Here is a 26,676-nt window from a genome sequence, read left to right as displayed (position 1 = left end):
TCTAAATCAAAACCTCCACGCTTAGCTTTTCAATACTGCATATTTGACTGAGTGAATATGTCACTGTTTAACTACTTTCAACATTTAAATCATCTCTGAATCAGAAAGCTATTTAAACTTTATATGGAGATTTTTAAATCTCCAATTTTTCCTATTATAAACAATGTTGCAATGAACCAGTTTATTTTTCATCATAAGTATACCTAGCTTGGGGGTAATTATATTTTTTAACTCCACCTGCTTTAGATGGCAAATGCAAACTTATTTAGTCAACTACCAGACTGTTACAAAGCAGTGGGAACTATTTCTTGGACTGCTACTACTTCAATTGCACTACAAATCATAGACAATCCTCCTTAGAGATCACAGCTACCCAGCTAACCTCCCAATGTGAGCACCGAAAGTCTATTTTATGTGCATTAAGCTTGTGCTTTTAACATTGCTATAACTTGTTTCCACTATATTCTAAAATATTTGCTCTCATAAGGGACATCAAGACATAAGCTTTAAAAAACATACAAATAAAAAAATGCTACATCCATTTCCTCATTAGAACTGTATCCAGGGTGTGGTGGTAAAAGTGGATTTTGACCCATCTAGTTAAGTTCCAGAGAAGTAAATTAGTTGGAAATTTCCAACTATTTAATGAGTGGAGCCTAAGAATTTGAATGCTGTACTTAAAGACAAGAATCATAGATAGACTCCAATCTGCCCCTCCCCTTAGAAAGAAATCAACATTAGAATTACAGTTCTTCATCTGGCTATTTCTGACATAAAAAGAAGGCAATAGGGGGCTGGGAATTAGCTCAGTGGTGCAGCACCTGCCTGGTAAGCATGAGGTCCTGAGTTCAATTGCCGGTATTCCTCCCACCCCCAAAAAAGAAAAAGGTGAAAAAGAAGGTGATAAATTCCTAAAAGCTGACAGGTTGAGAACAACTTATTTATTAGCCTTACCTGTTAGGGAAATATCTGCCATTTCTGACACTACATTCTATGAAGATTACTGTGAGTTTACTGCCAGCCAGATAACATACTACATAACTTTACGAGCAGAGAAACTGAGGCTGCAGTCTAGGTCCAGGAAGGGATGCTACTTGAGGCTTCCTGGGTCTGTCCTGTACCTGTCGTTTCTGCTTGTTATGCCGCTGCCATGACGCAGCAGCACCATGAGTGCAGCCTCCTTTCACAGCCACCGAACAAGCCCATCCTTGTCCCTTCCAGTCCCGAGAATGTGCTATTTTTCATTAAGCAGATTGGCTTTTATCTTGCTAAATGAAAGATAGTCTCTACACTCTTTAAGATATTTTTTCCCACAGTCTCTCTTCTCCGGGGACATTGAAAGATTTTCCCAACATGATGCCCAACTGATCCAATCTTGCCTGCTATTTCCCCTGGAGAGGAAGCCGTGGCTCAGAGATCCAAGCCACGGGTTCTTCTGCATCTGACAATGCTTCAAATCCAAGAATGTTTCAAAAGTATGACTACTGGCACACACCATGGCAGGGTGGTGAGGAGCAAGGGGCTCTGGGGCGGAGTGAGGGTTTGACTAATATCCGGATTCCAGCGGCGGGAGCCAGGCCAGCGCAGGATGTGGGCACTGCACTCGGGCTGGAGATGCCTCTCCGCAGGCTCAGCTCTCCCTGCCAGCACACGGCCTGCGGGGATGGGGATTAGCGAAACCAGAAAACCGGGAGCCACAGCTCCTGGAGAGATCCTGAGAGTGGGAGGAAGACGGTGAGGAGTGGGCTCCTTGCAAAGCTCCTCATGCCCTTCCTTCCTACCCCACTCAGGTGCCTCGGTCCCATGCACGAAGGAGGTAAAGCAGTGAAACTAATCTACCCCTCTCAAAATCCTGAGTGGACTTTTTCAGGAAATGTTTAATTCTAGCTGATTCTGTCCTGCATCTCTGCTTTAGCACTGCTTGCTTTTCAAAGAGAGTAGCGAGCACTCTTCATCTGTGATGTGATTTGCTGTAATATCCTGAATATAAATCTATGGAAAGTGGGAACTGTGTCATCTGTACATTTTTACTCATTAACTCATGGGTGCAAAGATCAGTAAACAAGGAGAACATTTTGCCCATCCCTGATGATGGGTGTAAGAAAATCAGGCACTCAGGTCACCAGATCAAGGTGAGAGGTCAATGAACTCGGGGAAGAAAAGGGCTCCATATCTTCTCTCTGACCTCCTCTCCACCCCTCCTGTCCTGCTATTCTGAGAGCACTCACTTTCTCTCGCCTGTCTCTCCTGTCATGGAAGACCCACAGGAGGCCAAGGTGCTGTCTTCAGAACAAAACTCTGACCCTATGCCTCCTTCCCAGAGTCCCTCTTCTGTGTCCCCACTGCACACTAGGGAATATTGATGCCCTCTGAGACCACGTCCCGGCTCTCTACTACTTGACCCCGACCCACCCGCCTCATCATAGTATGCATGTAGAGCTGTCAGAGCACACCAGGCTGTTTCTCTGCCCCCACACTAACTCCCACAGCTGCCACCACCACCTGGGTGCCAGCTCCTCCCAGCCACCTGGTGGACTTGATAATATTTTCTTTTCCATCACACTGTTCCCACCTTGGGTGGAATAAATTCCCTCCCATGTGTCCTTTGGTTTTCTGTTCCCATTTCTATCACACACCCATAATGTCAGTCTCTCCTATTCAAATGTAGAGACTAGATCTCATCTTCTATCTGCCCTAAGCCAGCACCCAGCTGGAAGTCTGGCTATTACTGAACACATATAAGCTTTAACCTACTGAGGAGGGATTCTGTGCTTCTGGCCAGCGCCAGTGTAGTCCAGGCTATCAGCAATCCCTCTCTGAGGTCTGCCCAGCCCAGGTAGGCCTCTCCATCATTGCTGTCATGCACTCAGTGCTATAGTTGTCACTGCCACCTTCGGCAGTGCTGTGTCCTCTGCCCTGCTTACTGGTGCTGCTGCCTCACACTTGTGCTCTTAATACCTTGGCAAAGCATTTCTCAATCTTGGAAGCTTCAGCTCTATTAAAATCACCCAGATCACTTCCCAAAACACGTGTGAGTGTCCGGGTCCCAGCCCAGACCAATTAACCCGAACTTCTTAAAGACAGCTGAGGTATCATACATAGGTTTTTTAAAGCTCCTTAGAAGATCCCGAAGGGTAGCTCAGGGTGACCACACTGCCTTAGTGGCGCCACGGCTACTGTCCCAGCAGCATGGAAGCAGGATGACCCACACCATGGCCCATGCTAGGCAATGAAACTCCAAAGCATTCCACAGTGAACACTGTGCAGAGTCAAGAAAACTCTGGCTCAGAATTATCCCGTCTTTGGAGCTCCAGGCCAAAGCATTGGGCTGTGTGCTTTGCAGTTCATAACACATACTCCTGATACCTGGCCACAGGCATCTCCACACTTGAAATCACTGTTGACATTCTCCCAGTGAACATGGTATAGTTTTCCAGATATTAATTCTTAAACACAGTTCAGTCTATGAGATTGTTTATTTGTCAGTTGGTATTTTATCCAGCTTCTTTATAAGCTAAAATTTCTAGGGTAATTCACAACAGTTTTATCCTAAACAACAATGAAAGATCCATAGTGCTGTAGATGGTCATAATACACCTTGACTGAATGCTTCCTCTTCCCTTGCTGCCTCTCCAGCCCCACGTCCCCCTGGATCCACACCCTGGGCCCCTTCAATAATGTGCTATGGCTCTGGCTGCTGCTGAGGCTGACCATAAGGGCATTACCCAGCGTACCTTGGAAGATGAACACCAGCTCATGAACTCACCAGAGAATCTGGGGCCTCTATGACATGCTCTCAACCATCCATCCACGGAAGGATCAATTCAGCAATACTTTTGCATTTACACTGTGAACATAAAAATGTTCCAAAGTACAAAATCATTAAGGTTTTAATCTCTCAAAAGTAGTGGAGAAATGAAATTATCCTACTAGCAGCTAGCTTTCTCCAAAGGTTTGAAATGCTATATTCAAAACAATAGACAATAACTGAGCATCTACTATGATCAGAGGATGAGGGTACTGGAAGTAAAACCACTGAAATGTGGGTCTTGCTTCCCAAGGAATCACCATAAAGCTATAGGGATGTGCACATATACAGTAATATTTCACATCATACTATGATAGCAAATATGATTAGCATAAGATTAAAAACAATACTGAACAGAGAAGATGCTTAATTTTGAGTGAAAGAACAGTAGGTTACTATATTACTTATATTTTTATCTAAATATTTTTCTGAGCAAATAAAGATGTTTTAGAATAAATTTTATTTTTCTTGCCTTTGCATATCACTCTCCTTTCCTAATATACACATACAAATATGTATCACATCACAGTCCTCGGTTTCCTTTGAAATAGCATCATCAAGAATTAGCCATATGGGGGCTGGTGGGAGGTTGGGTATTCAAGCAGTTTAAAAATAATTTGTAAAGATACCAGCCTTGGGGCATCTACAGATAATGGCACAGCAATCTGTTCAGAGAAGGAAGTTTATTGCCGGGTCTTACATCCCTCAAACATAACTTCCCAAGGTCCCCAAAATGATATGCCTTCTTTGAACATGAAATAAATTTAAAGTCAGTCTAATGGAGAAATTCATGCTTTGCAAAATGAGCTCTTTGCATACACACTGTTTACTAGTCACTTAAAACTAAAATTATTTTTGTAATAATACTAGGGAATGCCATGAAACAATGCCTTTAAATGTCCACATATAACCAGCATTTATTTATTCATTTGTTTGTTTATTTATTTTTGAGACAGGGTCTCACTATACAGTTCAGACTGGCCTTGAACTCACTTTGTACCCCAAGCTAGCCTTGAGCTCATAGCAATCCTCCTGCTTCAGCCTCCCCAGTGCTGGGATTAAAGGCGTGTGCCACCATTTCCAGCCAATCAGCTCTCTTTTAGCCAGTGTTCTGGCTTAGAAGAAAGAGTTGTGTCATCTAGCTGCACACTTACATTTTTACTTCTATTTTAACTGTAGCAAGAGATAGCCTCCCTGTCTTGCACATTCAGATGATCAGCATAGCACAGCGGCAAAGTGCAAAGTGCACAGGGTCTGTGGCATATTTGTCTCAATTTGTCGAAACCCTTAAAACTCAAGTTATTTAATAACCAAGAAAATATAAAGATCAGCTCTTCTATTACAGGACTAAGGCAGGAACAAATAATGAGGGTGAGAGATAAAATAGTGTCTATTCATCAGTGTATCTCCATCAGAAAACCTGACTACAGCACCAGGTGCTTTTGCTCTGAGTGGACTGTCTTCTTACAAAGCTATCTTGTACTCACGTTAACCTCAGCAGAGTATGAGCTTTTTAACATTTATATAATAGCAAGGATTTAATTTAAGAAGTGCTCTTGTCAAACAATAATGATTCTGGGGACATTCACCTAGTTTGTAGAACATCTAGCTAGGGATTCTTCTTTCTCCATCTCCCTTCTGTGGTTATGATTCTTTTGTTTATTAGTATGTGTGTTGTAAAGTCTACAATATTATCTAGAAAGAAATATTAAAACTATCTGCTGATTTTTTCCTCAGGACAAAGGTAACTAAGAATTGCCTAGTTGCTTTGCTTCCTCAATAAAATTACAAATGGCTCTTAAGGGTTATGGAAGGTTGAATTAATTTTGTTAATCACTATACGCTTTCTGTATTTGATGGAACATGTGAATGAGGATAGACGTAAAAAGGACCAAGATGTGATATGCATACATACCAGTTTCCCACAATGAATACATTTAGTATGTATCACAAACACATACTAATAAAAAAAGAAAATAATAATGAACTATTTCTCTGCTGCTTCCTAGTACCTGGCCAAAGAATCATAATGTCCAGCTGGCAGAAATCATAGCTGTTAGAAAATCAGGCTGATTGTTACCAAAAAAGGTACATGGAATTCAGGTTAATACACCAGGCGCTCAGAGACTTTGCCCTTACAAAATATCTTTCCTCATCAAGTCTTCCCAGAAGTGGGTGACTGGAGAAGGATTCTACTTCTAGCTCCAACTCGGCCATAAGGATAATGAGAAAGAAACAGAAAAATAAAAGATTATGCTTTTGAGACAGGACTGCCTTCCACCTAGCTGTGCAGTTGACTTTGTTTAAAATAGGTTTATATTCAAATATTTAGCTTTGTATTGTTTTTTTATTCATTCTAGAGATGGTAAATAAATAAATAAAATAAGGAGGGAGGGAGAAAAGTAAAGACTATTAGAAAAATATAATTTTAAAGTCAGGAGAATGATTTTGAATGTTTTCATTTATCAGATGGTGTAAAAAACAGGGAACTAATCCATACACTACTAGAAAGCTTTTGATATATATTTGGAACATCCACATATTTGGAAAAAAAAGAACTTGCGGATTTCATAACAAACCTGCCTTGTTAGAACCAGCATATTTGCTTTGTATTGACTTCAAGACACAATAAAGCCAAACTCTTAGGGACTTGCATTCATGGTATAGCAAATATGGAGCCTTACATATAATCAGCATTAGGAATATATTAGCAAACATTACCAGAGCCTGCACATTTCTCAATTTTAAATAATATATGAATTTAAAGTTAATACACTTTAATTTTATAAAAGCTTAATACAAATAAGCTCAAGTTGATGTCAAAACTACTCTCTGATTATAATTGCTTCCCATTGGCAAAGATGGACTACTTTCTGACATAGGGTCCAGAAGTGCCTTGTGATTTGAACTAGGGCCCTTTCAAATACACTTAGAAAACACAAGGATCTGTCAGGATATGGAACTGATGACCCAGGTTCTTCAACTGAAATCCCACACCCCTGGCCAACAGATGTCACAGAAGTTAGTGGTGGTCCCCGAGAAGGTTGTGTTGGGTGAGATTCAGAGGAAACACACAAGTAGAGAGGACAAACATATTAAGGTAATAGTCAAAAACTATGGTAGAGCCCAGGGAGAAAAGTGGCTCATTCAGTATATTTCTCTTCCCTCACCCTCACGCAGTCTGATATAGTAGCTAATGTCGTTTTTATTTGCTTGATATAAAATAAATCCTCCACTTCAGTGAATATGTTCAAAGGTTCTCATTCTTTTACCTACTAGGCATGTGTATTTGGGGTGAGGGAGCAATTATGACTAAAAAATGATTTCCCATTTAATTTAAATCCCCCAAATATTTTCTTAAGTAACAAATTCTAAACGCCTTTGTACAAGGTATACTTTCTTGAAAACAAACTTAAAATTGAATAATTTAAAAATCCCAACACCATCAATTGCACTTTCTGTCCATGGATTTCCAGGATTATATTTATGTATTTATTGGCATCACAATGTCTCTCTTCAATGGAATATCACGGAAATCTAACATAGAGTTATACAGAGGTGAATAATACCTAGTTCCTGACCTTGGGAAGTAGCCCATCTCATGCAAGGTGGAGACATACAGCGAATAGTCATCCCCAAGGATCTGTGAGAGATGAGCTCCAGGACCCCTGGAGATATGAAAATCCACAAGGTTTAGTGTATGCATATTACCTACACATATCCTCCTGTATACTTTAGTTTCAATCATTTCTAGATGATGTGTAATTCATAATACAATATAGATGTGATAGAAATACTTGTATTGTTGTACTAAGGAATGATGACAGAAAAAACCAAATCAGTACCTATTCAATATAGACACACTTTTAAAACATCTTTACTTACTGATTTTAAAATATCTGCATTTGGTTGAATCCATCGATGTGGATTTGAGGATACAAAGGCCCGACTGTAACGGTAAATGTTGTGTCTTGTGCAGAAATAAACGATGAACATGAAGCATAGATCAGTGAGGGGACCTGGGGATGGAGAGAGAACTTTAAAGGAAGCACTCTAGAGGAAGAGACACAAACTGATCTTCAAAAGATGAGCTTATCTTAAACAAAAAAGACTAAAATCCTTACCCAACTTTCATGGTCCTCTAGGTGCGAACTTTGTCTCCCTCACCAGCTGCCTCTCCTTTCACTCCAGCACATTGGCACTGAGAACTTTTCAACTCACCCCCCTTCCTTCCTCTGGGATTTGGGTGCTCTTTCCTGTCCCTGGACCAACCTGCTAATCCATGCCCTCATGGAAATCTCAGCTTACACATTACTTTCTCAAGAAAGCATCCATTGATCTTTTGTATTCTCCCTAGCATATACCACTTCACATTTACTGCATTCGTCACTTTTTAGTTTATAATGAATCATATACTTGGTTATGCTCATTGTTTCCCTCATTTAAAAGATGTTCCAAATCAATTTACTCATTGCCTTTCAACGTTTCACATAGAGATTTGAGACTTATATATCTAAAATTTTTTTAGACAATATCTTATCTTCACTTTGGTCCTAACTCAACTAATCAGTTTAACTATTGTGACCAGCAATAGGAAACACAGCACAGGCTCCAGAGGGGACTTAGAGGGATCCAGGGAAACCTGTGTCTTCACCACCTCTGCCGCTGTCTGCCTTCTCCCTTCCCTCCTCACTGTGCTGCCAGAGCAGCCCTTCCCATCTCTGCCCAGGAAAGAGCTAAAGCTGTGGAGCTAGGACCTTGTCCAAGGTGTGAACATGACTGATTTCACTGCTCTCTCTGATCCTAAATTTATCACTTCATCCTTCCCTTTCTCAATGGCAGGGCCTTTTCATCCAAACATTTCCTGCATTAGACTTTACCTGAGTTTATTATGTCTAAGTACAAAGAAAGACAGAGAATAATATTTGAACCTGGTAATTAATTCATTACACTATATTTTCAAACATTTCAAGTATTCGTTCCCCAAAACCATCTAAAGAAGTTCTAGTATTTGTCCCTTACAGGCATCTTGCTCAGGAACTTAAATCCCAGGTAAAGTCATCAGCTTGTCTCACAATATGTGTTTTCTCTATGTTCTCATAGCCTCATCCATGGTCCTGGAAGCAATTTCAGGAATCATTTAAAACTAGAGATACCCCAAAGATGTACTCTATTTTCTTAAGTAAAAGAAACCTGGCTTACCTTTTGAGCCTTACAGATAATCACCATGTACCAAAGTGAAAATAATTTTCATGTTTCACCCAGTGGATAAAGAAGCCCTGGAATGCTCTAATATCCTGAGCAAGCACACCCCAGAGTCCAGGAATCACTTTGCAATTGATGGGCATTTTCTCATCTTATCTACTCCAAGTCCATTGAAATACTGGGCACAACACTACAGCTGCTGCATCTTACTCTATATTTCCTCTGTCTGTTCTCTCTCTCTCTCTCTCTCTTTCTCTCTCTCTCTCTCTCTCTCTCTCTCTCTTTCCTTTCCTCATTTCTCAAATGTTTTTAGAGTCATTTTTTATTTTCCCAGATACTCAATAATTATCATAACATACCCATGACTGAAAAGGTTCCTGGCCAGTGCTGAACAGAGAGTCTGAAACAGAGTTCCTCCCAGAATTCTATGCAATGCTCAAGTCAAGGAGGTAACCACAGTGATGATTTGGAACAACAAAACAACCACACATAAATAGGCTTAAGTAACAAAGTTATATAACTTGTATTGTGGGTCTAGAGGTGAAGCTCTACTTAGATTAAGAGATGAAGGTTCAAGGTTCATGTTACCTAACAGCACATCCCTTAGGTACAAAATACCAGTGATTTACTTCACTTGTACAGTGACATTTAATGTTCTTAGCACAAATTTGCATAAAAGTTTGCTAATTCTAAGGATGAAGCCAATCAGCAGCAGAGAATGCTGTGCCTGAAACTCACCCCACCTGCTCTTGCCATTCTATTTTCTAATATGCTCTGACTTTGGAGGAACAGCTCATCATCTCAAAGTCTCCTGAACTTTGACTTCGTTCCTCTGATGCAGCCAGTTCCAGTGGCCCAGATCATGCCAGCTCAGCCTTTCCTTGAGTTCTGTTCCACTTGATCTTTGGCTAACAGCAAGGAGTTCAGGCTGTTTATTGAGATTGTGTTTATAACTCATGCAAAACCAGAGCAGAATTCTCAGACAGTAGCACCCTCACCATGACTCTGCGTGTGAAGAAATGTGACACAAATTTTCCAGACTAGCCAGGTGAGACAGCCTCTTCTTATCCACCCACATCTGCACACTATCCTGTTATGGTTTTTCCTGTCCTTCAAGACTGATTTTGCGGGGCTGGGGATTTAGCTCAGCGGCAAAAGCGCTTGCCTGGCAAGCGCAAGGTCGTGAGTTCGGTTCCTGGTACCAAAAAGACTGATTTTGCTCTATATTTTATTTTGTTTCTCCAAGAGAAAGCTTATGACACTATACAGGTTGCCTCACAAACTTTCTTCTCTCTATATCTCCAGCACAGGCCATAGTATGGTCAAAAACAAAGTAAGTAATGAAGGGAAGAACCCATCAGGGACATAGAAGGCCCTGGGCGGCTTTGTCTATTCCTTTAGTTGCTTTCTCATCAGCTCTTGCGTCCTCTCCCCAACAAGAAATAAGAAAGGATCTAAACAAGGAAAATCAAATTTAATAATTAAAGAATTCATTATTTGTGTATAATTTTTGAGGTAGAAGAAATCTCTTAATCACCCAGTGCATATATTTTTTTTTGTGGCATCCAGAAACACATATTGATATTTTTGCAAAATAAGCTCAATACCTAATCAAAAAGATAGTCACCTCTGGATGAGGGCCTGATTGTGATGAAAATAAGCAGAAGATATTGTGTAACTCAAGAGATAAATGGAGGGCAAGGCTTTGAACTGCTTTTCTAAATGAAAGGTAAATATGAACTCATCCACCCAACTTCCATTGCCTACTGGACACTCAGAGCTTATGCAGTAGAGAAGGTTGTAGCTTTCAATAAAATTTAGGCCATGAAGATCTGTAATATGATTTACTTGAATTAAACTCAAATCATTCAGGACTAAGTAGCCCTCATCAAGATCAAATTTAAGACCTTGCAGCATTATACCCACAAACTCAATGATTGACAGTCCAGACCTGAGAAGGGGCCTTACAGGAGACCACAAGTAAATTACTCAAAAGGAGGAAAAAAATACCAAACTGATTCTTGCATCACAAGTATTGCACTTCTCTCTTCATTTCTGGAGTTTTCAAAATCAGTGTGCAATGAAAGATCAATGATATTGGTGAAGAAGTTTTCCCAGTTTTCTTCTTTCTTTAGGGAAATTGCCTTTTCTCAGATTCATAGACTCAGCATGTGAAGAGCCATTAACAGCCACCAAGCCCTAGCCCTAGACTAAGGCACAAATTACCTCTTTGTCACATTCAAAAAGCTGCGCTACTCTTAGCTAAGCCATCATAGCAACAAAACCCAAACTGCATCACAACATTGTTCATTCCATTTTGGGGCAAAATGAGGAAGGTAGAAACCCTTAGCCTTGAAAAGATTGCTTTTCAGTCAGCCTGTAATTCAAAATTTAAAACTATCTAATTGTACAATAGGGAAACAAAAGTAAAATTCTAAATTTTCTCATAATAAAAATTTGACATTTTCTTCTTCTAAATTTCAAATGTCAAGTTTTTAAATTTCATCTTGGACTTCAGCACCCTTGTTTTGCTAGTGGGGAATCCATCTTGGCTATTTTAAGTCTTGCATTCTTCAGAATAAACACTCTCTTCTTTTCACCATTCCTCAAATTAATAGTTTCCAGATTTTCACTTTTACTTGTAGTTCATCATTTTTTTTGCTTTCCACTTTCCATATGTTCAGCTCAGCTAGAACTCAAATACTGACCACCTTGCTCTGGAGATGATCTTGCAATAAACACCCTCTCCAACTCTTGGTGAACCATTATAGTAGTAACTCTATGAGTTTAAAATTTACTAAAGCCCCTAACTGAATATATATATATATATATATATATATATATGTATATACACCTATACCCTTCCACTTTATGACACTGTTTTGCAAATGAGGCAAACATCCTCTCTTTGGATGGACACAGCCCCTATTCTTGCCCTCAGCCAGGTAGCTGAGTATAGGATATAACCTGCTTCAGTCTATCTGTTGGACTTGAAATTGCCTACCTCCCATGCTTGTGTTGGTAAATTTGTGGAACTAAAGGCGGTCTTTATCTCTCTCCCTTTTACTTTTTTATCTTGTTAGGTTTGGCTCATTGTTCCATCCTGCCTAGCTATTTTGGGCTCCAACATATCTGCCCTCCCACCCAGCTGCAGAATCATTAAGACATCACGAGGTGCCTAATCTGCCAAGTGGCCCTATCAAGAGGAAGTGAGGTCTGGCATTGGAGACTTTATTCATCTCACTCTGACTTAAATGATCGCCTCTTTCCTTTCTACCAGCTCACAATGAAAACCTATTCCAAGGTTTTTTTCAGTGTCAATACCGAATTTTCCATTGTGCAGTCTGAGTAGTGTAAACTTCTTCCCTTTTCTGAAAACTAGTATCTTTTCTGACCCTGGTCCAGCCTCAGGACCCATCTCCAGACTCCACAATTTCTCCACAATCACTGACAACCATTTTCAGTTGAAATCACAGTAAGGCAAGGACAGAGGTCTCATGAAATTTTGTTTGATGTAGCTGAACTGGAGATTTTTACAGACAAAAGAGTAATTACTATGATACAGGGTTTGATATTTTTGCTATGGTGTAGAAGTTCCTTTATTCACCTTTTTCAGAAAAGGCAAACTATTACTTTCGTATTTAATGTGGGATTTTTAAAAATTCAACAATAAAATTCCAGCAACTACAATAACTGACTTTCAGAAAAATACACAATTTTAAAATCCCTTTTAATTTTGCCAGATGATTTTTTTCTCTCATTTGAAACCCCAAGCTGCTAAAGTAGGTAACTGATATCCCATCTTGTATATGTTAATATTTCAGTATTGAAATCTATTTTATTTGTAATCACACAATCATGGAGCTGTAATTATGTAACTTGATCATCAGTGAATTATGTCTAACCTATATTTAACTGTTATCAGACAGTATAGACTATGCTGAGGTCTTCAGATTGAAGTGATATCTCTAAATGCAAAAGCTAGTGTCAACTTAGCATTGCTTTTAGTTGGCACAGAGAACACTGTGGAGTTACATTTTTTCTGTCATATATGAGCTCTTTTAGATTAAGTATCATCACCGTGTTTTATAACCAGACTCAGAGGACCCTTCATATAGCAAAATGATTCACAAAGAAGCTTCAGTTTTTAGTACCAGCTTTCCCCAAAGTGCCTGAATTTCTAGCAGCAGCAGTGATCACAGTGTCAGATCAGAAGCACGGTGCCTGATTCACTGACTACCTTGTAAAGGCCAACAACTAAAGAAGTTTTTGCCTTTATAAGGATATCATAAGCAGTCTTCCACTTGACAGGAAGTCAGTGCATGCAAATACTATTTTAAAGTCTTAGGCTATTTAATTGTCCTCCGGTCTTTATTCTTTATGTTTTCAGGTGTCAGCGTCTGCATCTATTGTTCAAGCATAATAGAAACGAATCCGGAGGCAGGAAGTCCAGTACCCACTCACAGGCACCTGCTACATTTAAATCAGAAAGACTACTTGCAAGACAGTGCATGGATGTAGAAAACATCAGTAAGTGCAGCCGCTGGCCCTGCCTTACTAATGCAAAAGAGGATTAAAATTCCACCTGTTGCCTCTAGTACCTTAGGTGACTCTGGAAGCAGAGGAAGAAATGGAAAAGGGAAAAAAAAAAAAAAAGAACACGTAGGTAGTAAGAAACATGACACATCCTTAGGCGAAAAAAATACAAGTAAAGAAAGACAGACTTCTAGGAAATAGCCAGGGAACTATTATTTTCCTGCCTAAAATAACAGATTCCTTCTTACTACAACAATTTGTGTAGAGAAGCATTTCTAACAGAAGGAAAAATGTAGATGATTCACCCTTTGAAATGAACAAGGAAACTGGACTTGAATTATTGGACTTGAAGACACAGTTATCTATGATTCTAATTAAAGCCATTTGGCTGTTTTGGGTACTGGTATTTTCTCCTAACATACATAACCCATTCTGGTTAGGAAATTGGTAAGTAACAGATGGCAATGTGCTTCTTCTACTCCTGCTCAGGACCCTGTCACCTAGATATCAGAGGGTAACATACCATTTTTATTGGCTATCCAGTATTCATCAGGTCCTGCTGCTCTGTCTGCTCCATATGGTGTGATCCAATAGACACTTCACTGGACCCTGAAGGACCAGTCTCTCTCTCTTTCTCTCTCTCTCTCTGAAAGTCAAAAACAATTATTATAAACTCCTAGTTCCTCCAGTTCAGGAGGTTTCAAAACAGTCAACTGGCACCATTATTCCCAGGCTTACAATAAGTAGAAGGGCACAGTAGACCAAAGCTGTTCACCTCATAGCAACTGGGGCTGGGGAGAGACAGAGAGAAAGAAGGCATGGTCCCAATATACCTGTCAATGTCAGGTGGCCAGTGACCTATTTCCTTCAGGGAAGCCCCATCTTCTAAAGTGTCTGTCACCAGCTGGTAGCACTACCAAGCCTTCCACATGTACGAATATCTCAGATTCAAACCATAATAAAGCATAAATTCAACCTCATTGAAATGAAGAAATTGAAACTAGGTTTATCAAGAGGCACCTTATGTTCTGAAACCCTTTGTCATTCTTATTGTTTTTGCTTTGTTTTGTTTTTGTCTATGTTGTTGACATTTTGCTATTGTTCTTTTTCTAATTCTCTTTAAAGTAAAAAAAAAAATAAAAATAGTTTAAAAGAAAAAAAAGAGGCCCCTTAAATAGAATGGGAAGACAAATTACCAACTGAAAAAAAAAGTTCACCAAAAACTCATTTCAAAATACCCAAAATAAATTTATTTATTTATTTTTTATTTAATTTTAAACATTTTGATAACTTGATGGGGAAAATAGACATCAAATTGATTTCATCTGCATTTCTTTTATTATTAGAGACTGACCTCAAAATGTTTATTAGTCATTAGCACATTTCCTATTGTCTATTAATTGTTTGCTATCTTTACTTAATATTTTGGCATTTTCATATTTTTCTTGTTGATTTATAAAAGCTTTTTGGTATAATGATAGTAACAGCGTGTTATACATGCTGCCAATATTATTTAATCATTTTTTGAAATAAAAAAATCAACTGGTTTTTGTAGACATATGCATTTTCCACATGTTCTTTACATTGTCAAATGTAGCAATCTTGAATTTTTCTTCTTAAAAAGCGTATTTTGATAAAAAGGTCCAATTAGTAATCATATATTTATTTTTAGTTACTAATTTCACTTTAATGTACAATTATTTTATTCACATTGATCCATGTTGATCTATGATAGTAAATAAGAACTTAATATGGTTTTATTCAAATAGTTATTGACTTGTTTTGACATTACTTACTAACTATCTATATTGGTGTATTGAAATGAACAGTTAACGTGTAACTCTTTGATCAGTCTTACATGCCTAGACCTGGTAATCTGAGTAACCACTTTGAAGATAACAATATGTAATATAACAACCATTGTTAATTTCCAATCACCTTGTTTTGAAATTCTGTATCATTTTTATTGCTTTTATGTTATTTTGTTTACATCTTTGTTTTAGTTTTTTTCTCTTTAAAATAAAAAAAAAATCTCTTTTCAAATTCCCTTGAAATGTCACCTTTACATTTACTAGTGATTGTTTATCACATGATCTCTTCTGAGGCCACTTTGATTCACTTGTCATTCTATACTTGTCAGCATCACACTGGCATAAATGTTATATCTTTAGAATACAATTTAATACGTAGACCGCTCCCGTTCACCTCCCACAACTGTTTTCTTTTTTCAAAAATTTTTTCCATTACCCTCATTTATTCTTCCAGCTGAAATCTGTTCTCTATTTTAAATCAGTCCTCTGTAAAATAGCAGATACAAATGAGAAAGAAATTTGAAAGCCAGATTAAGGCAAGATAAAATTTATAGCTACATCATATTTACAAGCTGAGCTGATGATTTTATTTAGAGATGTCTCTCTTTATCTAGATATAAACTATAATTAATTATCCTCTATTGATGTATACTAGAATCAATTACCCATTACACATATTACTATAGTAGACTAGCATAATAAATATTAGTAAAAATGTTACCAGAACTATATCATTTCAGTTAGTATCTCTGAGACCTTGCCTTTAACTTTTCACCAATGCCATCAAAGAAAAGTTAAGGAAAATAATCATTAAATCTCTCTCCCCTCTACTCTTCTTTTTCCCCTCTCCCCTCCCAATGTCTCTCTTTCCCTTTTGCAAAGGTAATGCAAATCCAAAAATTGCTTATTGATAGAGCCAGAGACCCCTGAATGGTGTATAATCTTCCTGCTAGAAAGTATTCCCCCCCATCAAGACCATACTCATAAGTGAAATAAACCAGACTCACAAGTGTACACATCATGTTGGGTTCCTATTGTGAGAAGCTGAAAGAGTAAATAAGATCCAAAATGTCTGATAGATATTGTAAAATGAGAAGAAACTGTTCAAAAGGAAAGAGGAACTGGAATGGGGGAAAGGAGAAAAGAAGAAAGGGAAAAGAATATATATGTACACACACACACAAAATAGTTAAGCATTATGCTACTAATTTCTCTTAGTTCATTGAAAAGAAAGGTTTGTGCTAATATCGTTTGGACAATTAAATGCCAATATCTTGTACTCTGAGTAACTAATTAAAGATAACAATATGCAATGTATTAACCACTGTTACTGTCTTATTATCATGTTTAGAAATCTTTTCTCTTTACAACAAAAAAATGAAGAAAGAAAGAAGGAAAGAAAAAAAAATATTCCCTCCCAAAAAAGTAAAGGACTATATCAAGCATTTCTTTATACACTTTTCTTTAGAATTAACGAAATCCAAAATATGAGAATAAGCAGTAAAACTTCAACTGAAAAAGCACTGCCTGTGGTAAAATAGTGGGGCTGAATCTGAAGAGACCATCTGTCAGTGGTCCTGGGCACCCACCAGGGGAAGAATGTCTTCTACAACACCCTGCGGCCAATAGACATTTTTCTTCTTTTATAAACAGGCAAATCTCTGACTACCACCCAACTGTTGGAAGGAGAAACCTAAAAATAGAAATTAGAAATTTTTCAACAAAATGACACTAAATTTGCTTGAAGGCAAATGATCTGTGAGCCAAAATTACAACTCCAGGAATAATCGCTGATATATTTATTGACATTACAATAGTGGGTGTTCCACGCTAGTCTTTTCTATGAGAAGAAATGCAACCGTCACCATCAACATGAGCAAAATGAGAAACGTAAAGAAGGCCTTTACATCAGGCCTCTTCCCTGAGGAACTTACCCTCTAACTGACTGGTCAGAGCGCATAGGAGGTCATGCGAAATCAAGGCCAAACAAGTATCAGAAAAAATAAACCCTCACTGTATGTTTTGGGAGCCAGTTCCTTCATGGCTCCAGTTTGCTTCCTACTCTTTATTTTCCTTTTGCCTGAGTGTTCTGAGTTTTTTGTTTATTAATTTTGCCAAATGGTGAGCATCTTGTTCGGGTACTTTCTCTTAGAGATGAGGTAGAGATACTGCGAGGGAGTACAGGGAAGCGGTTAGGTGCTGGAGCACAAACAGCTCCTCCAGCGATATCTGACCCTGGCTCAGAGTCAAGGCTTAAGCCTGGAGCCTGCTGTGCCTTCTTCTCCGTCATCCCTCTTACCCACATCATATTCATTGGCAGTATCGTATTCACTTGGCAAATATTAACCCTACTGCTCTAAACTCAGTTGTGAAAAACTGCATTAAAATGGAAATAAACCAAGTACTTTAAAATATTTAACGTCAAACATGAAAATGTTGCAATACATCTTTTCAGGACATTCCCTTGTCTAATTTGCTTTTGATTACCATCTTACTATTTGTAAAAGGATTTGTATTCCTATAATGTGCCTGACATCCACACGGTCCACCACCACTATCAGATGAAAACCCTAACCGTTCCCTAGTCCTCTGCCTACTAAAATAGTGCTGTTTACTCAGGCATCTCTCAGCAGGAAACAGGCCTTCCTACAGCAGGAAGCACAGGAAAGAGCACTAGAGACAGCAATCCCAGCAGCTTTTTTGCCAGAAAGGACAAAATGGCTCTTCTGGCAACTCCTGACTCAGGAAATCACTGAATTAAGTAGTCAATCTGCAGAGTAATTTAGCATGTCATCTGCTTCCTGGCAACAGATATTTGGAAGCATTTATATTTTAATTCAACTCTGTCATCGTAAGGATTCCAGCTACTTTTCTCTATGGACCTCAAGGTCAAAGATGTTTCTGATTCTACAAGGCCAGTTCTTTTAGCATCCTCCTCCCTTTTAGGCCCCAAAGGTCCTGACTCCCCTTTGATTTCTGTCTGGGTCAACCAAACCCTTGTCTTCAGAGCTAAATATAAGTCACATGTGGGTGGGGAGAGGCCCTTGCAGTGGCTCCCTTGGAAAATATACTAGCAGGGGTGCAGAAGAATGAAGAAGCAATTGTACACCCAAGAGTTGCAATAGCATTGCTCTCTCTGGGGGAGAGGGAATCAGACAGGAGGTCACTAATTTGAGTCTCATTCCTGCTTTGTCATGGATTTCTTTGTATGCTGCTGTACAGTCTCCCTCCCCCTCTTCCATTTCTCTATTTTAAAAGTGACCATAACAAATACCATTTGTCTTCCTCATTTGCAGACAGTAAAGATGGGCAATCCTATAAGTCAGGAGTAGCCCTCGTCTCGTACACTGGGGAGATCTGTGAACATATGCATGGGTGATAAGAATTCTGTATAAAATAGTGCAGTTTCTTACATCTGGTAAACATGTGTCCACAAAATACCTGAAAGTAAAACATGTAAACTATATACAAAAGGACCATGCAACTCTAATACATTTGTGCGTTGCTGCCCCTTGGGGAGAATTGTGAATATTCTAAGTGAGAGTAATACGCATTGGGAAGTTAATGATTTTTATGGGTGGGCAGCAGTCACTTTGCTTCTCTCTTGACGGAACTCTCTATGGCTTTAGCAACAGGGACAAGAAAAACCTGTCCTGGCATCCTGAGTAGAAGAAGAGAAATGTCAACTAACTAGCCAAGATGCATTGCACATGGAATCTCCCAGGGGTCAAGTCCCATATCTGCCGGTAAAACCTAAAATGAGCTTTTCATATGTGTTACAGGCTATGGTCTCACAACAACTCTAGGGTCAACAACTCTTATATTAAGATTTAAATTCCAAGATAACTGTAAGAGTTATCCTTATTATACAGACAATTAAAATGAGGCTTAAGGAGGTTAAGCATATTTCCATAGTTCATAGAGGTCCTAAGGGGTGGAGTTTGGGTTTTTAATGTTTGACCTCAAATTCTATCTTCCTTCTATTACATTACACCATCATCCAAGTGCTGTATATGTTACTGTCTACGTGCCTCAGTTTTTTAGTGTGTAAGTTGGAGACCTAACTTTGGAGACCAAGAAAATCAAAGGAAATTACATAGGTTCCAGCACTAAATTATAGCCATGCAATTTGCTATTCTGATAGTAATTTCATGTTCACCTCTTCTATCACTAGTCTCCTTATTACAAATATATGTGAAAAGTTTATATTTGGCCATGTATATTGATCTTGTTTGGCACATAAATGAATTACCACTTTACATTTCATTGACTTTAAACAATTTGCATATTTTAACCCAGTTCAGCTATATTTTGAGGTGCTGCAACTCGAGTTCTTATAGATATTTAATTCTGCATCAGCCATTTCATCACTTTCAGTTTATTGCTTCAAAGGTATCATTTAAAAAGCCACATATTCTTAAGCATTGTCATATTACCTAAGAAAAATCTTGCACAGAAGTTGGATTATGACTAATTAGGTAGGCAACCAAATGCAGGGGCAAATATCTAAAAGGAAGGCTAATAAAATAGAAAAATTTGTGGCTGTCCTGGTTTTCTGCTGATTTCCTGTAGTCATCCTCTTCCCAGCACACAATACATATGGCAGTACCTGCCCTTCTGAAAACATGAATAAAACATAAAGATTGATGGTATATGATTATAAACAATTTGCTATTCAAATTCACTAATGGCAGTATTTACCAGGCAAACTAAAAACCTTCATATTAAGATTTAAATTCCAAAGCTTAACATTTCAAAACTACATAATTTGAATATGTTTGAGAACCAGCCAGTGGGAAATTATATTGATTCCTCACGTGCAGAGCTTGTAAATAGCTCAGCAATTCCTTTATTCTTTCTAGGCACAAACTAAGGCTCTCCTTTTCTTTCCCTGATAGAAAGAATATTAGGCCATTTTTCTAATGTTAGGAGAATGTGGAGGAATGAAGATCACAATCGAATATGTAATTCACTCAAAACTGTGATGATGTATTAGAGATAATATGGAACTAAGCTTCATGAGTTCTTACAGAGAAAAAAGGCTTCCCACTATACTAGGGATTAGTACATGGCTATAGAACAAGCTGAACTTTTTCTCTTGGTTTTTTTTTTTTTTTTTTTTTTTTTTTTGGTTTTTCTCTGGTACCGGGAACTGAACTCACGACCTTGCGCTTTCCAGGCAGGCGCTTTTGCCGCTGAGCTAAATCCCCAGCCCCTTCTCTTGTTTGACAAAAAATAAAATCTCTATATTGTGAGTTTTAAAACACTAAGAGTACTAGTTTCAGTAAAATGCTCTAAATAAACAGAATAGGCTTATATAATAACAAATTTATATTCAGGAGTTGTTCAATTTTCATTTTGAAATTCTCTAGTTGGAGATGTGTTCAATTATAAGACTTGAAGGCAGAACACCTGAGCTTTATCCAGGACTTCTGATCTGTGAGTCCTCTTAAGCCTTTGAATAAATCCAACCCCACTTACTCCACCATATATTTTCTTACTTTTCGGATCCACCCCACATACTCTGGGACTTAGAGTTAATAATGCTATTTATGGGGCAGATGTGAGGATTAAATAAGTAATACCTAGTATGCAAAGCACAGAATCAAGCCAGAATGTAATAAATGTACAATAAGCATTCATTTCTTTGTTTTAGCTGATATTATTATATTGATAATAGTTTCTAAATGAGACCTTTAATTTCAATTCCAATACCATGTCATTTAAAAGAAGTAAAATTAATTATCCTGCTTGCTCAGATATGAATATACAAGTATCTTCCAAATCTTTTCTGTTTGCTCTCTCGCAACTGAGTTCATGTATTGTTGTATCACTGTAATTTCCTTTATTAGGAAGGATCAGTGAACAGCGCTGGTGTAGGAGACCTCCCGCAGTTGCTCTGGGTCCATAGATGGTGTCACAATTTTCTCCATTCGCATGTAAAGGAGGTGCTTAGTAACTGCAAGAGGCTCTGCAGACCTTGGGCTCTCATGGGGCCCCTGTAGAACTTCTGGCAGGGCCTGCTTTCCAAAAAGATCAATCAACAAATAAGCCTTAGTACTGCGTCTGCACAAGATCACCATAGAGTTTAATAAGGCCACACTGTCAAGCCCCTGGAGATGAAAGGAAGTGTATGACAAAGGGCTACAGATACACTCTCTGTCCTTCAGGGTCCTCCCTGCTTGGGAAAGCACTTTCTATAACAGATATCTAAATATTATACGTGCAGGAAACAAAAACCTTTTGAAATTATTTTAATTACCCTTCTTTTTTGTGTTTTTCCATCCTCAGATGGAAATAGAGATTTCTTTTCAAAGAAAATATTGTTTCCCTTCAGAAATCATAGGAAAGAGAAAGTCAATTGATGAACGAGCATACAGCCTGTCTTGGGGCTTCCTGGGCCTCATTCCTTAGGCCAGGTACTTAGCATAAAATTTGACTGACAGTGTGCCAGGTTTTACCTCAGAAAATAATCTCCAATATACAGAAATTGTTTCCACAGGTTTTCTTGCTCAGTCAAAATCCATTTCAAGAGTCTTAATCCTCTCTGAAGAATCAAACTTTTCACTATTGGGTGTTTACAATAAGCACTTAGTCTGCAGGTGCTATTGCAAATGATTCATTAAATTAAATAATTTAATTCCTATGACAGCTGTCAATGTTATTATTGCCCCCATTTTACAGATGAAGAAGACATACAGACACCTTAAATGCCTTGCCTAAAATCTCTCAGAACTAGAAAAATGATTGAGATAGTATGCATACCCCTACAGTCTGATTGTAGAGTCTTTGATCTCAACCACTAGTCTTTATTCTTTTTTCTTCAAAAATGGAAAATTAATATCTTTAAATTTTAGGGTAACACTTAGCATACTTTCACTTTAATAAAACTTTCAGTGCCTGCCTCTAGAATGCTATTAAAGCTACTCTAATAATTGATGTATCCTGGGAACCTTAAACTATGAGTCTGTTACTTCTCTATGTCTATATCCCATCAGTTAATCTAAAACATTTATTTTCAGCAAAGAACACTGAACATTGTTCAGTCCATACCTTTTCATGCAATGAATGTTTTTGTGTAATCACCACTATTAGTTCCATAGTAATGTTTTAAAGGCCATTTGTGCGGGCTCTTATGTGAGGTGAAGTTCCTCAATATTTACATTTCAGACACCTTTTCCCTTAGACTTTTTGTACTGTAAGTCAGTTAGTTGAAATATATTGCTACTTATACTCGAGGAAGTAATGAGGTTTAATCTATAATTTTTTATGCAGAAACCCTAAGAACAATAGACAGCTGCATCTGTGTCAGAACAATGATTCATTTACAATACATAATAGGAGACATTTATTGGTGAAAAGTTATTACCAAATGTTGGAAATAACCTGACTATTTATAGGCACCAAACTGCCCCTGTTGCTTCAGAGGTTAGGGTTTCCCTCTTCATTGTTGTAAACATAATTTCTTCCCAGGACTCTGTTTATACATCTGCCTGTCAACCCTGCCCAGGCGCTAGCACTCCCATTTTCACTCACTGCTCCCTCATCCTGTTTATAGGCCAAGGAGGATGACCGCAGATGAAGAGTTACTTTAACTCACCAGAGAGCCTTGGAGAAACCAGCCAGCTTCGCTTTGCTCCAAAGCCATTCAGTCATCAGTTGGGTCTTCAACTAGATATTGCTTTTTAACAGCTACTAAAACTTCACCGGCTTATGCAAACAAACAGGTTACCACTATTTTAAAAATACTAAACCTGGATACTCAGAGTCACCAAGGCTCATTTCCCTCCTCAATGGATAATTTACTCTATAAACTAGGGTCAAAGGACTCTTTTGTTTTTCAAGTGAGTCTCCTTAGAATTGCTTGGAGACCATTTTCTTAAGTAAATAAATGCCTATTTGGTCCCACACCAAACCAATTAAACTGGGTTCTGTCTTTTTAAAGTTCCCCCAGATTCTACTGTGCAGCTAGGAGTGTAAACCATTGCTCAAATACCTTTATTCATTGCAAACAAATGTTTTAGATATTATTTGATACATACTTAACATCACCAAAACTTCCAGACAGTTTTAGATGGTTTGAAATGGCCACACTGGTTGAGTACAGAAAGCAGTGCTCTGGCAAAAAGAGCTCTGGTGTGTCATTCAATTCATCCTCCCCCTTACTTGATCCACACAGTGGCCTAGACCTCCTAAAGAGTGCGCTAGCCATACCAAGGGTCGGTTACCAGAGACTCGTGAGCACAAAGAAATCGGGTTATGATCCCTTACTGTGGAATTCCAGTTGAAAAGAAAGAATTAAAACAGTCCCTTGAAGTTAAAGGCAACTCCCCTCTAGAGATCAAAAGGCAGTCTCTAAAAGAAATCAGAATATCTTCAGTGTAAGAAAGGAGAGATCAGAGGTTAGGTCTCCAAAATCCTGTCTCTTGGGATGCTTTCCTCCCACCTAGGATATCAAACCAAGATCTTCAGTGAAGCCACAATGGGGCTACAAGTCAATTAATATTGATAAAGAGAACAGCAGCACAACATGGGTGCTGCCTGGCACTTACAGCAGACTCCTGAGGTTCTGCTGTTGGTTGTCAACGATTTCACGTAAGGTCAGCACTCGGCAAGGCACTTCAGTGACCACGAGGAATCAGATAAAAACTACAGCACTCAGTGATAATGTCTAAACACAAAACCGTGAGCAATGTCCCAGCAAGAGAACAGAATTGGGCAATGTGAAGGGAAGAAATGCAGGAAATGCAATGATGCTTTGTACCATTGCATGACTGAAGGACCTGAAGATTTCACTCTTCTCTTGTTCAACAGTTTCATCAGTTCATGCTTTACCTCACCTCTTTCTTGAAACTGAATAGTTTGGTAAAGAAATGCGCCCATACATTCTTCTAACTTTTCACTTTCTACCTGTGTGTTTTGAAGAGAGAGAAATGGTGCCCATGCATATTAAGTAGCATGAAATACAGATTGGAATAAAATGATTCCCATGTTCTGAGATTGTACTAGATACTTGACACATAGAATTAAAATCATAATACCTAAAAGGCCACTGTTGGTGTCATCTAGCAAGATGTATATAATGTGTCTGCAGATTATTCAGTTGACTAGAAAAATTTGTCAGGCCAATAAAATAATCCCACTACTAACTCTAATTTATGACAGTTTTGTTCCACATTCCTCCCTCCGTCTTCCATTCCAGAATTAATTGGTTTAGATGATTAGTCAAATAATATATCCTTGCACTTCTCAAACAGATAACATCTTCATATTTTAAGTATTTATCCACCACTTTATTCTTTCAGATCAGTGGTTTTAAAAAAAAGCTATAAAATTGTCTCTCCTTTTTTTTTTTTCTTCCAGTGAAACTTTATAGAAGTCATTATGTAAACCTAGTAAGGACAGAGTGGTCTGGTTGAAGTAGTGTAGGGTAGGGAGACCCAGAGTTACTCTCCCCAAGCCCCTTCAGTGCCCTAGATCTCTGAGAAAGTTCTAGGTATTCAAAGAGCACAGTGCTGAAGTCTGAAGTGACTGATTCTCTCAGCCATCTCCTTCTTGGCTATGTATCTATACTTGGATGTCAATCTGGCATCTCAAACGTGTCTATCCAAAGAACATATGTCCATATCTTATTCTTTTCTTCAACCCCAGGATTTCTCTTTTCAGTAAATGACACCATCAGCACATTTATGGGATCCTGAAGTGGAGGAAATTGAAAGAGGACAGCTCAAGAGCCTCTGCAGGTTCACATCATTTGTGGGCAATATATCAAACTGGTTTTCATCCTCAGCTTTCTGATGAAACCTAGAGTGACAGAACAGCCTAAATAAAACAGTAAATGAAATTTCTCTTAAAATAATGATGAGAGAGTTTTTGTTACAATTATGCTATTTTTGTTCTCTTTTTTTGTGTGTTGTGACGTTTTCGTAAGGAGAATCTCAAAGATGTTATGAAGAGGATAATAAACCTTAAACTGTGCATTTTCTAAAAAAAAAATGAAGTGTCTCCTTTTTTAAGAATAATTTTCTGCCAGATCTCAAAAGTGAACATGGAATTGACTTCAGATTGGTTGGTCTATCAAAGCCCAAACAGACATAACATTCTGAATCTCAGGGACGCATCAGCAACATTCCTTGTCCAGGATGATTATTCTAGCCAAACAACAACAGCAGTAGGTATCCATTATTATTGCTCTCCATCTCATAGGACAGAAATTGAGGCTTAGACATCCTCAATATCTTCCCTGCACCCAAGAGGCAGGAAGTGCCAAAGGTAAAATTTGCACTTGAGCAGGTGATCCCAGTGAGATGGCTCCTGCCACCCACCGCAGGATCATCTATTCAAATCATCTCTTTTGTTGTTCCCTGGTTTGAGTACCTATTTAACCAGCTCCTACTACTCCTTCTCTTTTGGAAAACTACACAAAAATGGCTATTTCTCCAGTACTGTTTCATCATATTTCTAATCCTCTTAAAAGGATGTGGCCAGCTACAAGTAACTGGTAATTTACAAAGAAATAAACCCCAAGTGGAGCCCATGAAACGTGTGTAATTCAAGTTATTTGCTCTACTATTTTTTAAACCAATGAGGAATACTAAAGGCCTAATATTGTACACTACTTTAAAGATTTAAAGTCACACCAAACTGAGATGTTTTCTGTGCCAGTTCTGCAAATTTCTGTTTGAAAACATTGAACTGCTGCCCCCTTACTCATGCAGGAGCGTCTCTGGGGGACGCATGCATGACTCAGGGGCCTGATTTGCATTTTATCTGGGAATACCAAGGAGCATTAGATACAGAGAGGATAAACCACTCTGTTCCTACAGAGCGGGTGAGGGAGGAGAAAAACGGATTACATCAAACTGCCAGTGTTTCTCTCCTTCTCTGAATTCGACCATCTGTGGGCTTCAGTCCCCCAAATCTGTTCCTGTGCATAGTCATAGCCATATTTAGGAATCAAATCCATTTTTCATTTCAAGGCTCTTGATTCCTGATTCATCTCAGTCCACATACACTGGCAGCCATCCACTGACACACACAGGCCATGCAGCAAACGCTGCTTAGGGAATTAGATGTTTGGCGTACCAAACACATTTTCCCCGTACAAAGAGTATTAGCGATGGTGGTTCCTTATCCAGTGCAGAAAGCAAATGCTGTGCATACACAAGCCAGGTGAGTGATGTTACTAAGGGACTTTGAGACATTGAGCTCTTTTGTAGTGGTTCATAGTAAAGGGTATGCTGTGGAAGAAGCCAGGGGAAGGGCCTGGAGCATGTCCCTGTACTGGCATTGAGACTCCTCTGTGTCTCATGGTGC

The 26,676-nt window shown here is 38.6% G+C and overlaps 1 long non-coding RNA gene across 2 annotated transcripts; it reads right to left on the bottom strand.

Annotated features, from left to right (window-relative positions):
• Nucleotides 1–3,766: 3,766 nt before the first annotated feature.
• LOC106149206 lies at nucleotides 3,767–14,576 on the bottom strand. 2 transcript variants are annotated; one of them, XR_001235219.1, is made up of 4 exons: nucleotides 14,073–14,576; nucleotides 7,694–7,827; nucleotides 7,390–7,476; nucleotides 3,775–3,847 (listed from the first exon to the last, which is right to left on the bottom strand). It is a non-coding gene; the product is annotated as an uncharacterized LOC106149206 (long non-coding RNA). The 2 variants fall into 2 exon arrangements; XR_001235220.1 differs by lacking the exon at nucleotides 7,390–7,476 and having other exon boundaries at nucleotides 3,767–3,847.
• Nucleotides 14,577–26,676: the final 12,100 nt, after the last annotated feature.

The sequence above is a fragment of the Chinchilla lanigera genome, unplaced genomic scaffold (genome assembly GCF_000276665.1).
Source record: "Chinchilla lanigera isolate Chin_1 unplaced genomic scaffold, ChiLan1.0 scaffold00038, whole genome shotgun sequence".
In the NCBI taxonomy this organism is placed as follows: domain Eukaryota; kingdom Metazoa; phylum Chordata; class Mammalia; order Rodentia; family Chinchillidae; genus Chinchilla; species Chinchilla lanigera.
This window is presented reverse-complemented; position numbering and strand designations above follow the sequence as displayed.